This window comes from Seriola aureovittata, chromosome 7 (assembly GCF_021018895.1).
Source record: "Seriola aureovittata isolate HTS-2021-v1 ecotype China chromosome 7, ASM2101889v1, whole genome shotgun sequence".
Taxonomy (NCBI): domain Eukaryota; kingdom Metazoa; phylum Chordata; class Actinopteri; order Carangiformes; family Carangidae; genus Seriola; species Seriola aureovittata.
The window spans coordinates 29,750,211-29,763,202 of NC_079370.1; the positions used below are offsets into that span (position 1 = coordinate 29,750,211).

The 12,992-nt window shown below is 39.5% G+C and overlaps 1 pseudogene; it reads left to right on the forward strand.

The window, feature by feature from the left end:
- Nucleotides 1–225: 225 nt before the first annotated feature.
- Nucleotides 226–12,992, forward strand: part of LOC130172678 (blood vessel epicardial substance-like) — a 37,530-nt pseudogene continuing 24,763 nt past the window's right edge.

Here is a 12,992-nt window from a genome sequence, read left to right on the forward strand (position 1 = left end):
AACTTTGTCCAGTAATTCTGACGAATTAATTTGTGTTATTTTATTTTTTCTACCAGTACTATTTCAAGTTGCATTTTAGCTGACTCGTCCTCTTCACACACTCAGGTGCCTATGGCCGAATGATGTTCCTGTCTCTGCAGTGTTTTCTGAGCGCTCCGTAAGCTCCGTGAGACCCTTGGTTGCTTTGAGTTAACTCTGCAGGTAGTTTGATTCACTTTTGTACACATGGAACCTCCGGACGAAGCCATAAACTTTACGGTGGAAAGTGTGGCTTCACTGTACCCATTATGTGAGGAATGGAGGGACGGCTTGGAGGGCTCCATGTTCCACCTCGCCAATATCTTCCTATTCCTCAACTTCATGGGTGCCAGGGGTTTAATGGACTCCTCTACCTATTCACCGTCCTAACTCTGGGCTTCTTCTGCTCAACTCTCTGGGCATGGTTGGACTCCTGCACTATGGACTCTTTTTTATGGAGTTTCGCGCTCTTCGGCGTGTGTTTGGGACAAGTCCTGAGCGTTTCCTTCGAGAAGGAATTCCAGGAGCTTTACCACTGCATGTTTAAAAAACTACGCGTATTTTGGGAAGATAGTGGCCTGCTGTGACGGAGACATCCACACCATAGAGCAGAACCACTGCTTCGCCATAGAGGGAAAAAACGCTATTGACAAGCTGTCAGTGTTCCTGTCTGGCAGGTGACGCAGTCACCCATAATAATGTCTGACGCCAAATTGTATTTGTAGATCTGAAAGTTGTTTTGCTAAAAGATTATATATTATGTCAATTATTCATTGACATTTGCAAGTGCAACTCAAACAGAGTCCTAATATACCAAGAAGTCTAATTTGTTAAATAGGGCATGTAACAAAAGAAAAGCATTCAAAAGTTGTATTCAAATAAATGTGCAATGGGTCGTGCAAAAATCCACAACTCACAACTGAACTCACATGCACTACATGTAGATTTGGTTGACATGGCTTTAGCAAAGCCACATGGGTTTAAAATACATTCAAGCACAATTATTAATTAGTTATTGTAGGAGACATTGACGAAGCAAAAGTGGTTGTGAAACCCTAGAATTGACAGTAGTGAAAATATGGCTTGCTATATAACTTAATTCTCCCCTTCTCTAATACAAGTTTAGACCTAATTGATTCCATGTTTTGCACATCTGACAAGCTGTGAAATACAGTCAAGGCTTCAGTGTCTTAATCTATGTTCCAAGAGTGAAACATATGTAACCTGTTAAGAAATTGAGAAACTAAATGCACAGTTGGGTATTTATATGTTTAATCTAAAAAAGAAAAACGAACCAAACTATTACAATATTTAGTAATACTTTTATGTTATTGATCATCATTTTCATTTAATTCATAACAACATTCCTTATTTCATTTTGCATTTAATTTAGTAATTAATTTCATCCCAGAGGTCCAAGTTGCTCAAGAGAGTGGTCCTCTGAATAAAATGTAATGCCATTGGTTCATACTGAGGTAGCTGAATCGTTATTGGTGTAAAGTAGTTTATGTCCCGCCCCTGGCGCAGGTTAGGGAGACACGCTGTGAGAAGTACACAGAGTGATAGCATGAAGAGAGCAGAGACACGGACGACACGGAGATGCATAAAAATTGTTAAAACATTTAATATTGTGTACATTGCTAAAAAGAGAAGTAGTTTGAGTCGGCAAATGTCTGGTGAACCAATGTGAGCGACTCCGGGGACCTTACCTGTGTTAAATCTTTTCTTTTCTCGGTGAGTACTGTGATGCAGCGGCAGTGAGCTCTTTGAATTAGCCTAGCCTCGTGGCATTTTAGCCACCGACCTGAAGCATAAACCCACAGTCTTGTGTTATTTTTTATGTTAAAAGAGAAAACGGGATTATGTGTGTATATAAAGAGTGTGTGAGCATTTTATTTACACGGTGAAAACATAAGAGTTATGTGTTTTATGGATTTGAGATTGCTTGATTTTGTATTGTACTGTGTAACGTGCACGTGAGAGCGTGATATCAGTATTGTAAGAACAACCTCATAAATAATCCACAAAGAATTTATTTTACATAATATTACTTACCTTAATCCAGTGTAAGTGAGGATTTATTGAACTGTGAATGATTTTTACAGCACTTATCTTTTTATAAGTTAATAGTAAAAGGCTGTATAACACAGTGATATTTAGAAAATACAAACTGTACAGGTAAACAAGAAGTTGAATAGATTTATTTAAGTCTGTTATATTATACAGGCTGGGCTTTTTGATACCCTGGATTCTGGACTGAGATGGATTCTCTCCCTGATGGGGGGTGGCGAACCAACCATGTGAGCATCTGGATTGAAGAGGACCTTCTTCATTCTTCATTGTTGTTCTATCAGTGTGTTAGGACTTTTCAAAAGGACTTAAAGGAAACATTGAAGCGAACTATTTTTATTTTTGACAAAGAGAGACATATTATTTTATGAAGGGTGCACCCAGTTAAAGGACAATTGAAAGAAATAATATTTGAAGCCGGCAGTAATTGTAAACGGTTTTTTCGTTTAATACAGTGTGGTCACTTTAACTCACCTCTGTGTCTCCTATTACTCATTGTGGTGTCCAAATCATTACTCCTCCCTGTGAATCTAGAAAATTCTGGTCCGGTGTATATACTTACCTACCAAGTGGGTTACACATAGCTAAAATACAGAGTAAATATGTACAATGATGGTTTTCAAATTAACCCTTGTTTGGGTTCAATGTCTGTCTCATCTTTGGCTTTAATGGGATTTGTAACACTTGTTGGAAAGCTTTTATAGCACTTAACATAACAAGTTTGTCAACATCTCTCTCCTCTCCGCTTCATGTGTGACACACACTTTGAAAAGAAAGCAGAGGAGACAAATGTGACTTGCAAATGGCAGTGACACACATACTCTTACACTGAGCTGACCTAAAACATGTGCACATTAATTAGGAAAATAACATAAATAGAATATTAAAATTTTCTAATTATTTTACTTTAGTTTCTTTAGGGTTGGGGGTCCCCCATCCCCAACAGTAACATTTACAAGGCTTTTGTGGACCACAAAAACACAAGGTGCAATTTATTTTCTATCCATATTGTAAAAAAACTCACAGCCATAAGCACTGGTTATTAGTGACAGAGGATTTATGTGCATACCCTTATGTGGGGACTTCTCCAACAATAACTGCAATCAGCAAGAAATAATGCAAACTACAGTTGTGCCGATGGATGATGATATCAGTGATTGCCGATAATCAGGACGATCACCAATTGCCTTTGCAAATGTCAAGACGATATTTGTCTTGTTTTCCCACACTCCTATTAGTTGTAATGAAGCGCTGCTTGTGTGTAGGTGCTGCACTGTGGTTTAAAAATAGAAATCAGCAGACAGACAGAACACGTCATTTAGTTCTGTCTCTTATCCTGCTGCTGTTTATGGTGGTGAATAGAACTTTTGGACAGTCAGTGAGGGAGAAAGGCGAGCAAAACGGGACACACTATATACAGGCATGTGTTACAGGGTAACACATGTAGCATACATACGTGGCCTGGCATCAGTCACAAGCCATTAAGGAAGTTCATTATAAGGACATGCAGAGTTACGGACCCACAATTGACACTTTGCGACTCTTTCCACCATCAAACTATCAGATTGATAGGAAACAGAGACAAAGGACCCCTCTTCCACAAACAGACCATGCTGTTAGCAAGTCCGAACGACACAGAACCAGACCAAAGGTCAAAGGGTCAGCTCCAGAGGATCAACCAATGGACACCAGACAACTGGCGAATATAGGCAAAATCTCCAGTTTGTAACAATAAGACTTTGTTTAATGATATTTGATTGTTTCTTGTATAGGACAAGTAACAAAAGGACTGATTAACATTAAGGTGTGAATCCTGGCCTGTCTGTGCCATGCATGAACACACACACGCACACACACACACACACACACACACACCAACCTCCCTTCCTCTGTCCCTCTCTAGATAAGAGTCATAAACTACAACCCACATTCCAATCCTGGATAGTGACCAGCAGAACTTTCTTCACAGACACAGATCAAAGGATGAATGTAAAATTAAATATCTAACTGTTCTGTAAGTCATGAGATGTTCCTATGCAATAGTTTAACCCCAAACTTCTATCCCATAGAATGTTTGAAATGTAACATGTAGATTTTAAGACAATGTCTTTCATGTGACCATACTGTCAGCATCCTTCACACAAGGTAACACACTACATGGCATCCAGAATATGCTTATTATTATTATTATTATTACAGACGAAGAACTGCTGTGTAATCCATATGTATAGATTATTAGCTTTAGGAAATGTTTATATTGTTGTTTGATCAATTAACCACTTGTATCATGATTAATTCCAGGTTTGAAGGATGTAATATGAAATCAACACTCCTATTACTCCTCTCTGCTATTATTAGTGCAAGTAGTTTTATGTTATTTCATTTAATGTTTTGTGGTCATGGTGGAAGACGGATGTGCAAGTTTATAAGTAAACTCTAGATTTAAATTATTCTAAAGTTCAGTGGAAAATTACTCTCTTTTCCAAGTGGAAACACAGGAGAAGATGGGTGACGCCACTGAAACACAGTCAGAGAAAAGACAAGAAGATGCGAGAAGCGAGAAACGATGCAGAAACTAGAAGCTGAGAACTTTGCTCAAAGCTCAGAGTCCCGGCTCAAAGCCCGGCTCTGTAGCCATGTAAACTCTTAGCTCTAAGCTGCTCGCCACAAACTCATGGCTTTTAGTCATTTTTGCACTTTTCGCGTCTTTTAGTTTTCTTTGCCACAAGCTACAAGTAACATGATTTTTGTCTACATGCGCGATCTTTTAATTTTATAAGCCAAGTCAAGACCAACTGAACCAAAGCAACAGAAGTGCCTGAGTCATTTTGTAACTTTTAATCATTATCAAGTTTTCCTTTTTGAAGATTTTGACAACTTTAGAGTCATCTGGTCAACGGTCTCGTCTAAAGTTATCCAACCAAAGTGAAGAGCATTAGAGTTTATTTCGCATCAACCCGCAAGAGACACCAGCAGAGACACCTCTGCACGACCTCCTGCAGAGAAGACGAGCAGAAATCAAGAGTGCCCTAGACAGAAAGTCTCCTGGCAAACTCCACCAGAGCTGAACCGCTGAGACACCGGCAGAATCCGTCATAGTGATAACGGGACATGGCCTCCAGGAGAATCCAACTAGATCCCGTGTCTCCAGGGTTACCACGGCAACCACAGCCACATGGGTTCCAGCCGAGGGTCTTCAGCTACAGCGCAACTCACAGTAGGCCGGTCTTAACACTCTGTACGTGAATTATCAAACCTAATTTGTAGATGTAGTATCATTAGATGTATAGCCATAGTGTATAGCCATAACATATCCTCTCCCACCATTGCCAACTCATCACACTGCTCATTTCATTATTATTTTCATCTTTATGATTATTACACCTTGCATTTACTCTGTAGATAGTAGTTTAGTTAAATAAACTCCTTTATTTACACCCAGTTGTTGTCCTGTTGTATTCTCTTGAGGTAGAGACTGGAGATCCATTGAATCCATTGAGCTTTGTTTCAGTTTGTAATTGCCCTCATTACCACAGTAGCTATGGCTTCACCATCTCTGTAGCTCTGCTCCGTTGCTTTGACATAAGCTCTGACGCTTATGTCAAAGCAACCAATAAAACACTCACCACCCATTTTGTTAACATAGCAGACAGTCAGTTGGAACTTTCAGGATATGTGATTTCATCCACTTCAACTGCTATGAATGGCGCTGTGTTTGTGTCTTTGGCTATTTCTTTTATAATAAAAACAGCAGTGCTTTTGTTTGTCATTCTGAATTTTCTTTGACGTACTGGTAAATGCAATGGCCAGTAATAAATGTTGTGCTAGCATTGTATCAAACTCAGCAAAAGCTTGCACTAGTTTCACAAAGTTGCCCTTGTTGCCAGAGCTGATAGCTGACTTGTGTCGCCCCGGAATGTCTGCCTCTGGTGTCCGAGTTACAGAACAGCCACTTGTTCCAGTGCCTCATTGTACTTATATTGTCCAGAAAGTTAGAGTTTGAGTCCAGATGTAATATGACCTTGGGACTTAAAATGCCTTTCAATGGCCTGTGAGAGGTTTGCCAAATCAACAAATCCACTTGTGCTCCATGGGTTGTTCAAGGAGCTGCTTGACTGGTCAAACATCAGAAAAAGCCCGTTTAGCTTTGTGCTTCCCATTAGCCATTAATTTCTAGTGTAGTTCCCATCACCACCTGTTCGGGCTATGTGTAGTTGGCTAGAGGGTAGAGATCAGTGCAAATATTGTTCTTTTTGATGATAATAGTGATTTGATTAGTGAGAAGCCAGGTTCATCCTGGCCTCCCTTGTTTGTTTGTTTGTTTGTTTGTTTGTTTGTTTGTTTGTTTGTTTTAACAATGAGTTAATGATTCAGTGTTTAGCTTGTCAAGGCTGGCCCGAATCTGACTGGCTAAAACTTCAGCTTTTCTTCTCTAAGGAAGCCAGGCTAAGCTGGCCTCCTTTGAGCGATGGTAATATTTCACTAACCTAGACAGAACAGAGGGCATCAACTTCACATTGCAATGTAGCATGCACACAGTAGCAGAAGAGCGCTGTTTTAAGGGGAAAAATATGATAATGGAATGTTTTGAAAATAGATGGAAACTTAGTAAAAGACAGTTATAGGAATAATTAATTTTGTTTTCTTTGTTGGGTCTGAGCTCTGCCTCATGAGCTGGACACCAAATATGTTGGATATTCAGTTGTCCATCAATTTATTATCATAAATTAAGAAAATATTAATATGAAAAATATGAATATTAAATAATAACTTTAAAGTTAATTAAAGTCCTCAGGGCACCACCCTAAACTAATAGGCAAAATAGCCAATATTGTTTCAGTCTCAATTTATTACCATTAATCTGGAACTCTGATTAATAATTATCTTATTAATTATAACCAAATTACCATATCATCAGTAAGTTAAAGTTGAAGGATTGGAATTCTACAAAGTAGAGGTTGGCAATATTCACGCTTGTGCAACATTAAGCAGACCAGTAGTTATACTTAAAGACATTTATTTACAATGGAGCAGAGTAAAACACAATGTCTAATCTACTATATACCGGTGGGTGTATGTGTGTGTGCAGGTGTATGTGTGTGTCTGTGGGGACACAAATAAAAGGCAAGATGGCCGATTCAAAGTGGTCACTATGACCACGTGACCTGAACAAAGAAGACTACACAAGATGACGGTAAACAAAGAAACTACTCAAAATGGCCGCTGAGACCACCTGGTGTGTGTGGGCAGGAAGGTGAGTTTCCTTGTTAGCCTAGCTCATGTAATCTAGAGGTACCAGGTTAGAGGGAGGTTAGCTTCATGCAGCTTCTAGAACTGAAAAGTACTACTATGTGTGAACATACGAGTACCCAATTGATGTCTTGTTGTTTTAATGTTTGCTTATGTTGTGGTCAGTCATACAGCAAATCAACAAGTACATTAACAAAGTTAATGTTGCTTGGAAAATCAGCTGGCTGGCCTTGTGTTGTAGCTGCTGATTATGAAGAGAACTTGGTTCACTCTCAGTTAATCCGAAGCAAGTCGCTGCTGTTGAGGAGAAGAGTGTTTGCAGGCTGCTGTGAGCGGGCCGGCGAGAGAGCTGGTTTCTCAGGTAGCAGGGCTGACCTGGGCTGGGGCCTTGTTGCCCTTTGAAGAGCCGAGCGGAGAGAGCAGGAGCTGCTCTCCGGAGCAAGCCAAGATGAGAAGAGAGAGACCAGAGAACGAATCAAGAAGGAGATCTGGTTTTGTTTGGTGACATCCTAGGGGGTCACATGTCACACGCTGGCCCACACTGGTGGTGGTGAACAGTGAGGAACTGTGGGGTGTGAGTTCCTTTGTCCAGTGGAGCAAAGAAACATCTGGTCTCTTGAATGACAAGTCCCAACATCTTTATTAGAATATATTAATGAGGCAAGGCTGCCTTTGGCTCTAAAAGAAACAGCCACTGACCACAGTTTTTTTGTATTGTTTTGCTTGTGAAAGTTACAGGACGTGGTGTGTGATATGAAATATGAACACAATAACCATTGTTTATTTATTAACATTGAATGTCTTTCATCCATCTACAAAATTATATTCTATTTGTGGTGGTAGCACAATAGGTGAGGGTTGACCTAACATAGTGTTTTGCATGAGCCTAGTTCCGGCACATGCACACAGCACACTGTCATTACACACAGGCAAACAGAGAGACTGGTAAAGACGGGACCAGCAAACATGTTACGGATTTTTTTGACAGCTTGTTATCGGGATTTCATTTTCTTTTTCTTAGAGGTCTTTTATGTCATTGTGAGAAGTATAAAAATATTTCTACACACAAATTAGTGGCAGGTGAGCAAGCAAGTATGGAGGGATAGAGAAAGGGGAGATTGCCATTGGTGATACACCGCCCAACTTTATGGATATGTAGCTATTTCACTAGGCAAAAATTCCATACCGTCACAGCTCTGGCCTTATTAGGGTTCAAGCCCTACAGGGGCAAAGCTCTATTGTTTTTATATCAGTTTTAATTGTTTTTCTACCTCAGTGGCTCAATTTGCTGCATCAAACTCAGACTTATAATTGGAAATGTTTTGCTTCCCAAAAAATATTAGCCCAATCACACCAGATCATGGCGCTGTAATTAAGGCACTAAAAGGCAATTATCTGAAGGCCGGACCCAGCACTGTAAGCCTGATTAACTTGAAATTGGACACACATGATTAAAGGTAAAAGGATTTAATTGAAATTAAATCAACCTTGGTGCACCACCTTTAAAAAGGGAAAGCATAACCAATTCACTGATTCAATCTCATGACTATACTATCAATTTAAAACTCTACAACTATCTGTGGTAGAGTCCTGCATTGGGTCAGGTACCTGAAGACAGTGATTTGTTGGTGGTATTTTGTCTTAATTTTATTTCCGGGTTCAGTTCTGGGTAAAACAGAACATGTGGTTCGGATTGCTGGATAATAAATACATTAAAATGAAATGAAAAAAAAAATTGCAACTAATGTTTTAATCTTCTGACCGAATAATGCATAATTCAATTAAACGGAGGGCTTCACTTTTACTGCATTTTATTGATGGCGTTGGCTGTGTTGGGACTCAATCATTCAGTAGACCAAATGTTTCTTTGCTCCACTGGACAAAGGAACTCACACTCCACAGTTCCTCACCGTTCACACCTGGGGACGACCCTTCCCCCCACGGACCCCACTGGCCGGCCAGTGTGGGTCAGCGTGTGACATGTGACCCCCAAGGGTGTCACCAAACAAAACCAGTCTTCTAGACCTCTTCTCTCTCTCTTCTCTTCTTGGCTTGCTCTGGAGAGCAGCTCTCTCTCCTCTTGGTTCTTCAAAGGGCAACAAGGCCCCAGCCCAGGTCAGCTCTGCTACCTGAGAAACTAGCTCTCTCGCCAGCCCTCTAACAGCAGCCTGCAAACACTCTTTTCCTCCACAGCAGCGACCTGCTTCGGATTATGTGAGTGAACCAAATCCTCTTCAGAATCAGCAGCTATGACACAAGGCTAGCTGATTTTCCAAGCAAAAGGAGTCGTAGCAGAGTTAGCATGGAACAGCTAACTCTGTGAGGAGAACAAGGGGGATAACCGCAAAGTAACACAGTCAGACAGGACTTTACTCCACCAGGAAGCCTCCCAACTCACTGGATTTTACAAAACACTGCACTCTAAGATGTGACAAGTTGTGCTTACTTAAAAGAGTCTAGGAAACCGATTACACTAAAAAAGGCAAGTAACTATAACTAATAGTCTTAAGTTAAGTTTACTTCATATCTACTTGTCAAGATTACTTTAAATCTAATTGTATTAACTTAAATTTGTGAAGTTAATTAAACTTGATCTTTGTAAGTGTTATGAACTTAAGTAAACTAAGTTAGTTAAACTTAACTGAACAGTTGTGTTTACTCAGTAGAATCTAGGAAACCGATTGCACTAAAAAAATCAAGTAAACAGAACAAAGAATGATAAGTTTGCAGGTTCATTTTATTATTGAAACAAAATGTAATTCTGTGTATCTCAAGCCAAGGCCACTGTTTTACGGAAAGAAATGAAATCACAATAAAAACAAATATGTAAGCCTTGTAAAATTATTTTTTCTAAGCAAACTGTAAATGTAGAAACATCTTTTTTTCTGACATTACTTAAGAGTTCAACAAGGCTCCTTTTCCATTAAGCTTCAGCCAGCTTTCAAGTTAAATGAAACAAAAACTGTGTTTGATCTGTAATGAACAAATAAACAAAATTCCAAACTAGGTGGATTTATACAGGCAATGTGGGCATAAAATTTCCCAAAGCTCCATGGCAACTTGCTATCCCTTAACTGGGTGTATTAATGCTGGTAAGGTCTGTCTATGTAAGATAATTTAATTTAAAATCCAACCAATTCAAGAAATAATTTCAAATGTACATTTGAAAAAGTGGTGCATCTATAGAACAACTTAACTGGCAGTTAAGGCACACTCAGTATTTAGAGCCATTCACCATGCCAAAACAAAGACACAAAGGAGCATGGCGATAACACTAGTACTATTTAGTTACACAGTCTTTTGTTTTGTTCACTGTTGTAATATGAAAGTGGAAGTAAACTTTCCATGAGAAAAGATATATCCTAACTCTTTTCTGTTTTCATGTTGACTGCCATCAAATCTTTCTGTTACATCCATAACATTTAGGGGTGGTGTGTCAGAACATTTTAAAACAAACATTTGAATAAGTACACAAAGAGGTTCTTTGCAATGAACTGACTCATTCCCTGACTTCTCAAAATGACTCTGATCTATTTTCAAATGACTGCTTATGCCACTTACACTCAATCAAGCTTTTATTTATTAAACTTCACAAACTGGTTTAGATTAATCAAGATGGGATTCAACATCCAACAGATTTCCCACAAACTGGGAGACTATAGAAACTTAAGTAACCAAAATCATCCATTTGTGACTGACTAAGTTACTAAGAGAGTTGCAGAGTTTAGTTGCAAATATATGAGTTTAACACTCAGATCAAGTATCTACACTTCAGGATCCCTTCCTATTTTAAGGGTTTTCCGGCAGTACACTCATCTACTGCAAAAGAGCATTTTTCAAGCTCTGAAGTTTTGGTCTCAAGTTGCCTACACCCAGGTTGAGCATCACCCTCTGAATGAAATCAAAGGTGTTCTTTAGTCTTTTTGGATAATCCAAATGAAGCGCCTATATTAGTCCAAATGTAACACAAAAAAGCTTGTGCATGGCTTCCAAGGTCATCCATGACGATGTTACCTTCCAGTATGAGAGCAATGCTGGAGGTTTCAAGGTGCAGGGCATGTGGACCTGGCTGCTGTCTGTCTTCCGATATAACGGTCAATACCCCAACAGGGACTTGTGTGACATCTGCAATTGCATCAGTGTCCTACAGATACAAAGGAAAGTTAAAAACTAATTTGAAAATTTTGGCTTCATAGTGAAAAACCTTCAACATACCAAATTATGCAAATTATGCATTACTTACAAAACAGACTTTGAAAAAGTCACTTCCATCATCCCCAAGGAAAACTGGGAGACACCGCAAGACAGCAGTCCTCATGGCTTTGACATCATGGGTCCACAATGGGGAAAAACAGTGAAATAAGGAAAAGCATTTTCTAAAGAAACTGTATCACATTTTTCCAACTTAAGTGATTTAAAGGAATAGTTTGACATGTTAGGAAATGTATTTGCTTGTCTTGCTGAGTGAGTGAGTGAGTGTGTGTGCATGTGTTTACGTGCGTGTGGGTGTAAACTAGAACACTGTCAGAAAGGAAGAACTAGCACAAATTCCTGCACCTGAGTGAGAGGGAATATTTACCTTTGTTTCAACCTGGGAAAGGATGTCCTTAAGTGTCCTTCCAATTATTCCAGTTTTAGATTTGAAGATCTCAAGGAAACGTGGGGTATGGCGGTCCAAGGATTCAAAGAAGTCTCGCTCGAGATCTTTACTTGCCACTCTTGTGAATTCTGCAAAGACCTTCAAGAACAAAACAAAACACAAACAAAACATTTTGTACCAAGTTAAGAGTTGACCACAATATTATTGTATATAAACTATGAATGCGACAGACAGTTTTGCATCATGTACAACCTTTGTGTTTTTATGTTTAGGCAAGTGTGTAGTTAAATTATTTACTTTTTTTCTTATTCCCCTTAGTATGCAACATCCTGTGTTTATTTAGCATACTTGCTTGCTTACCTGTTGTTTTCTGAAAAGAGCTGGCCATCATTCCAACATCTGTTTCACAGAGGGCTGCTCTTGCACAATTTCTTTACGTCTTAATGAGAAGGTCTGGTTCATCAGCTGATTAACTTGAACTGCATTTGGGAACCTTTTCTTCATTTCAATTTCAAGCAGCTGTCTAGAGCATTCAAGTGTTGATGCATCTTGACCCTGTGGGAAATCTGGAAGGAAGTTTGTCTCACTTCCTCTGTGTCTCTTCAGGCTTTTTCCAGGTGGCTCCCCCTCTGGATTCTGCTGCATTCTCTTGTGGCTGTTAACCGACAAATCTGCAATTCCACATCGGCGAAGTTTGGAACGGAGATTACCCATTTTGAATTTTAAACTATTCTTCCATCCATAGCAACCCGTGGCTGACCCTGGCTCAGCAAGGCACGGGTGCTTAGCAATCAGAGCTGCAGCAACAGTGCTGAAGTGTTTATCTTGAGGGTAAGCCGAGAACTTGTACATCTCCTCAGCTAGTTTCTGCAGAATGTCATGCTTCATGTCTCGTGAAACTGACATCCGTGTGCCATCTCTCATATAAATTAAGTTTCCTTGTCTACAGAGAAATATGGCACCTCAAATGTAGAAGGCCATGGGTCACGTGAGGTCAGTGGTGATGTCTCTTCAGTGCGAGGCAGTATTTCTGTGTCAGATGACCCAGGTGAAG